At 38.5% G+C, this 6,624-nt stretch overlaps 1 long non-coding RNA gene and 1 pseudogene across 1 annotated transcript; one reads left to right on the forward strand and one right to left on the reverse strand.

The window, feature by feature from the left end:
- The first annotated feature begins 981 nt into the window (after positions 1–981).
- On the forward strand, positions 982–4,223 carry LOC110017267. The gene is made up of 3 exons (XR_002292625.1): positions 982–1,243; positions 1,340–1,551; positions 3,628–4,223. It is a non-coding gene; the product is annotated as an uncharacterized LOC110017267 (long non-coding RNA).
- LOC101159540 lies at positions 2,387–5,177 on the reverse strand (annotated as a pseudogene).
- Between the last annotated feature and the right edge of the window lie 1,447 nt (positions 5,178–6,624).

Genomic DNA, 6,624 nt, shown 5'->3' on the forward strand with positions numbered 1-6,624 from the left:
CCACCTTTTCTAATCCTGTTTCAGGCTCTTGTAACATTTCATCTTAACATCCAGTGATAGAGAGGCATTTGGTTCTGAATCAAAATAAACTTTAAATGGTGCAGATCAATGCTGCTCTTTTTCAAAGCAGTGAAAATTGTGTGTATTTTTGTGACTTTGGCATGTTCTTGTGGCATTTTTTTCATGATGGATGACATATAAATAAAAAAATTAGGCTTTAAAATGTGTTTCTGAAAATTGTATTCTTTCAAATTGTGAATCAGGAGCAGAACAAGAGCTTATTTGTGACATAAAAAATATGCTGAGCATGTTACAAACGCCCTTTTCTACGAACTTATTGAGCTTCCGAGCCAATGAGAGGAGGAGAAAGGTGCTCAAAAGAGACCTGGGAGGTGTTTTTGGGGACTTGTTTTTTGTCTGAGTGCAGATGGCATGCTGTCTGTAACAAGATCCCCTGGGTGGTTATATGTGAAGGGAACAGGTGTTTGTAGTGTGCGTGTGTGCTTTTGGAAAGAAACAATGGGAGACAACAGCTAGGTGAGTTTTCATAGAAAAGGCAGATTAAAATCTGTAGTATTTTGGAAGCTTATATTCAAAAACATGGTTTTGGTCAAAATGCTGCACTATCTCCACACAAGAAATTGATGAATGCCTGATTCCAAATTTGCATTGAAAGGAATATATTTTACTCCACATCTTTCAAACCAGGAATACTGAAACTTGGATAGAAAACTGGACAATTGAACCCACAACCCATTGTCTGAAGCAAAAATTAATAATTGTTATGAAGTCATAATGAGGCTGCACTTTGGTATAGTTATATATATAGTTATAGTTGGTTAGTGCTGTCAACTCAGTAAGAAGGGCCTGGTTCAAATCCCAGCCGGGTCCTTTCTGAGGGGAGTTTGCATGTTCTCCCTGTGCATGTGTGGGTTTTCTCCAGGCACTCCAGCTTTCTCCCACAGTTCAAAAACCTGCTTCTTAGGTTAAGTGGTAAATTGTCCATAAGTGTAGAAATGTGTGTGTTTGTGTGTGACCCTGCATTAGGCTGGCAACCTCTTCATCAATATTGGCTAGGGTTAGGGTTAGGGTTGTTACTTTTCATGAATCTAATTTGATGTTTTGATTTCCTGGTGCTGAGGGGAGAACTGTGACTGCTGCTGGAACCATCAAGGCAGGACTAATACAAGAATTTGTTGGGAGTGGATAACTGAATCCAAGTGCAGACACAAACTGGTAGAAGGTAAGTTATTTGGGCTGGCTGGCTGGCTATGCAAAAGTTATTTCAGTTGCTCTTGTGTGTAAAGGATTGTTCAAAGCCAAGGACTTGTTACCACAGGGTGAACAATAATCTGGCGCTGGCTGGAGGTCCTCCTCAGGAATAAATAGAGTCTGTGATGGCCAGCAAGTGTGGAGGTGCTGATTGTGGAGATGAGCAGCAGGTGTTGTGACCCAGGAGGAGGCATGCTCAACAGAACCACAACAGAATGCATGCCAGTCAGCAGAGGCCTCATACTCTGCAGGTGGCTAACTGGACTTTACCATTGCCCGGTGGGGAAAAAACTCTATTTGTAATGAAAATTGATTTGCTTTAAAATGTAGTAAATTTTCATTAATTAATTTATATTTGTGAGGTAATTTGCTATAATTTTTGTGTGTTTACAGTATTTTGTAGCTGGTCTTACTCTTTTACAGTTTCCTCTTTTGTGTCTAGTGGTCTGCTCAGCCACTGCATTTGTTCTGCTTGTGTTTGCAATTAGGTACAGTAGGTCAGGTCAATTAAGTTTGTTAGTCTGTTCAGTTCGAAAAAAGTTGTCCTACGTAAAATTACTTCTTTCTAATTTTTGTTGTTATTTCAACCTTGTTTGTCTCGTTCATCTGGATGTCTTTTAAAAATACATTTTATGAGTTTTGATGTTACTCATACTGTTCTGGTCTTGTTCGGTCCACCACAAAGTCACTTTTAAACATTCCTCTGGACTAAAAGCTTCTGAAGCGTTCAATTATCAAAGAAAAGGTCCATTCTTTTTCAGTCTTTTTTGGGTAAGTGAGCAACATTTCTGCTGTGTTGCATCATTTTTTTGTTTGTTACTATGTACTGTATTTAGTTTTTAAAGATGAACAAACATTTCCTCATGTGTCTCATGGGGTTTGGGCTTTGGCAGTTTGAGTGCAATCACACTAGGAGGATTTGGGAACTCTTTGGTATTACTCTTTTTATTGGAGTAAATTTTGAGAAGTAGTCACACTTTTTAATATTCCCATGGCCTAAAAATCTTCTGGAAATTTTACTTTTCTAAGAAGGTGACTATTCTGCGTAAATGAGCACAATTTCTGCTGTGTTGCATCATTTTTTATGCGATCCATTTAGTCATAAAGAAAACACTTTTATCCAAATTGTTTTTAATCCATCTTTTGGAAAGTTTGGGATTTGAACTAGATGACTGGCAGACTGCCCTCAACCCAGCCTCTTCATGCCTTCAGATGTTTGGGTCTCCATCTCCACAGTCTCATAGTCTTCATTTGAGTCCTAAAAATGAAACGACAGGGAGATCTGCTGTGGTTTTATTGCAACACAAACTCTTCTGGAAGTAGACATGAACTTCTTATTCCCCTTAATAAACACCATCCAGATAACCATCTCAAATATGTTCTTACCTGTATTAAAGCAGCAGGAATGCAACCATGATGTTCCTAAAATATTAGAACAAATTTAAGTCAGCTGTTATTATTATATTACATTATTCTAAGCTGTTCAGTTCACCTTCTCATGTCTGCTGGAGAATCTGGTTTGAAACCAACTGAAAGAAAAGCAATGAGAGTTTTATCTGTGGTTTTCTGCAGGAGACCAGCTGATCTGAACCATTACAGGACTGGAGAATCGGTCTCACCACTCAAAAATGATAATTGCTGCAAAAAGCATTAAGATCCCCAGAATCTTCAATGAAACATAGAAAACCCCGAACTGCTTATTATCTGTAATGAGACATGAAGGTTTATTTAAACTAAAGTCCAGCTTATTGAAGTTTTTCCAGAATAAGCTCATGTCACCTGACTCCTGCAATCTAGTATCAACATTCAGAGTGTAAAAGCTCTAAAAACAGCTTTTCCATTTACCTCCAACAATCAGATCAATCTTTGGAGACGTCTGGTTCCCCATATCATTTGTAGCCACACAGTAATAAACTCCTCCTCCCTCTGTTGCATTCAGGCTGTAAGATTCTCCTTCAGCTACTTTCACGTCTCCATCTTTGCTGCTCCTGAACCAGATGAAGTTGCTGACAGCAGGCTTGGCTCTGCTGGAACAGGTCATTGTCACCCAGCTACCTGCTGACACTAAACCTGATGGACTGATGGATGCTGAGGTCTTCTTAGGAGCATCTGAGGAAAATGTGACACAGAAACTTTATTCATCAGAAGCAGCTGAAGTGTGATGTGCTGACAGATCACTTACATGAAACACTGAGAGTCATGTGTGTCTCTGCTGTCTTTGGTGGTCCTCCATTCACAGGATATCTGGCAGAACAGATGATGATCGATCCATCATGAGTGTCTGACAGAGTGATGTTCTTTTGGATTTTAGTCGTAAAGCTTCCATCTGTGTTTTTCTCTGTTTGTCTCTGAAAGTCTGGTTGGAGATTCCAGGTGAGTTCAGGAGGGGAGTGAGGACAGGGAGTGGGAGCCGAGCAGGTGATGGAGACAGACGCCCCCTCCTTCAGACCATCTGGGATTTCAATGCTGGGACTCTGAGGAGAATCTGTGCTTCCACATCAGACAAGAAGGGTATAAAGAAATAAAATCATTGATGACCTCCAGATGGGTAAAAAGCTAAAAAGTGAATTTAATAAAAGCTGTTGAACTTTCTTAAAACTATGCTCTAAGAGACATTTTCAAGTTTCAGACTGACAACCAGGAAACGTTTGCAGCAACTTTACAGTTTGTATCAGAAGAAAGTGAAGCCATAAATCTCCAACATTGAACTTTTAGACAAATATTTCAGACTTTGAAACACTGAAGTTTGACTTTTCACTAAGCTGTAAACTGCAATTATTACAATTAAGATAATAGTTTTCCTAAACCTTTCAGTCAATAAATAAGTGAGGAGTTCTGCAAAGTTTCCCACTTTTGTTCTAAATTACTGAAATAAATTACTAATTTGATGATATTCTGATGTACAGAGGCACAGTTGTGGATCTATTTAATAAAAAAATTGTCTTACCATTGACTGTAACGTCAACAGGATCACACACAGCTATATTGCTGAGCGGCCCCTGCATGATTTTAAAATAAAACTTTTTTGAATGCTCTTTGGTCAAATTAGAAATTAGGGTGGTGCAATTTTTCTGCTTCAGATTTTCTGTAATTAAAAGTGGTGGGTGGAGCATCCTTCTCTCTAAATATTTTGTTTCTTTTATCTACGCTCCAAAGGGTTCCCCGATGTTTGTTTCTGGTTGAGCTTTGATGCTGCATGGGATTAATAAACAGGATCCAATCAGAGCTTCCAGCTTCTTTGGTGCAGAGATGAGAAGATCACATTCAGCCAAAACTCCTAACAGAATGGAGATAATGTGGATGAAAACCAGCTGAAAGCTCCTGAGTCATAAACGGAAGTGAAGCTTCAAAATGAAACATTTGAAAGCAGAAGAGATTGAAAAATGTCTGCAGATAAAAGAGAATAAACTCTGACCTGGAAGGAAGAAGAGACTCAGGAACATGTTGACTGTCAGCACCTTCACAGATGGAGCTGCCAGCAAACTCCTACATTCATCCTTCATCTCTGTGGAAATTAGATGAAAAGGTTATTTTTTGTTAATTACATAAAAACACATTTGCGTTTCCTCACCAAATTATTTTTTGATATACTATTGATACAAATTGTGTTTTTCTTAAAAAAATAATCTTAATCCAGATATTAACACAGAAATCATTCTCACCTTGTAGATCAGTTGATCGGCTCATAGAAAAAATTCTCATAAAAAGAAAGCAGAAGTCTAACATGTCTCTTAAAGAAATAAATCATTTCCGCTCAGAACATGAAAGAGGAAGCAAAAATGTTTGCACCATTTTGTCTTTGTCAAGATTTTATTGGTTCATGTAATTTCAAAGAAAACTATACTCTGCAACTGTCTGCTTCAGCTTTAACACAATAGTACACATCTGGTAAAACAATTGTAGTGTGTGTTCCAATGCCAAGTATAAGTGTTTCTTCAACAGAAGCAGATCAAATAAACCTAAGTGTTGAGAGCAGTATGCTTGTCAGGTAATACTTTTTTATTCTAATTTCTTCCCAAACATGGTGCTCTGTGCAGATTAATGTTAAGATTCTCAAAGAGGAACCACAGTCCTGCTCCTGACCAAGAGTGTAGCTTCTATGCTCAACCATGATGTGGGAGACCTCTATGGGCTCTGAGTGACATTTCAAAGTCACTTCTCTCTTTTTTCATTCTCATTTTACGTCATTTATTGATCATGTGTTGAACATAACTAATTTTATTTTTCCCCATAATTGCTAATATCTTATCTTTGAGGTAATAGTTCCTTTATATATATTTATATATATATATATATATATATATTTTTTTTAATCTGGTCCAATGATAGTATCACTCCATTTTTTAAACTGAGGATTTTTACTACACAGAAACAAGACTTAGATCCACTGTTGGTAGTAGCAGTTATATATTCATTCATTTTTTTTGAATGAATGAATGAGTTATATATTGGATTTCCTAAAAGAATCTTATCTTAAACCAAAAATTTTTACTCTACATTTTTCCAAGAATTCACTTTTCTAGTTTTCCTTAAAAAATAAAAAAATATATTTTCCTTCTATAATGCCTTAGTTAAATTTGTTTTTATGTTTGATGTAGTTAGTTAGAAATTCACCAATGAGTTGTGGGCGGGATGGAGTTGTTGGCATGGAGAAACCGCGCCCCCTTCCCCTACTCCTCTGGCTCCTCCCTATTGCTCCAATTGTAGGGGCACTTGGAGCTGTAGTGGAGTCCGATCATGTTTTTTTAGGGGGAAGCTGTAGGGATTTAGGGCTGGGAGGGTGATCAGCTTCACATTTCTTTTTACATTGGGGTAATGCAGGACTCCTCATTTACTGTGCTGGGGAAAATCTTTGCCAGGTGTGTAATCCTGATCCTCTAGCAGTTGACAAGTCCTGGGCTAGATGTTAGTGGTAAATGAGTGCATGGGCCCACCGTGCTTGGTGGTGGGTCGCGTGGGGTCGGGGAAGAGCTGCACCGGGCTCAGTGGCAGGTAGCTTGGTGGTCGGCTGCACCGGGCTCAGTGAAGGTTGACACCTGTTATCACCCAGTGTGGCAGACACATGCAGAGCAGACAAAGACAGACTGAGGAGACGCGACAAACAGATGATTGACTTTCACCAAGCGTTGGAATGACAACAGACTGTGGAATCAATGACAAGCCTGCAGCAGGGCTGAACTGGTGCTGTCCTACGTTGCCAAAGTGTTTCACCATTCCTCATCAAAACTTGCAAGTTTCGTCTAATCATACTTTAATTTGCTGAAATGAGATCTAACAAAACAGATTTAAAGTTTTAAATGACTGAGATGCTTGAACCAGATTTCCTGTTGAAATTCTTGTTTCTTTGTTCAT

This window comes from Oryzias latipes, chromosome 20 (genome assembly GCF_002234675.1).
Source record: "Oryzias latipes chromosome 20, ASM223467v1".
Classification (NCBI taxonomy): Eukaryota; Metazoa; Chordata; class Actinopteri; order Beloniformes; family Adrianichthyidae; genus Oryzias; species Oryzias latipes.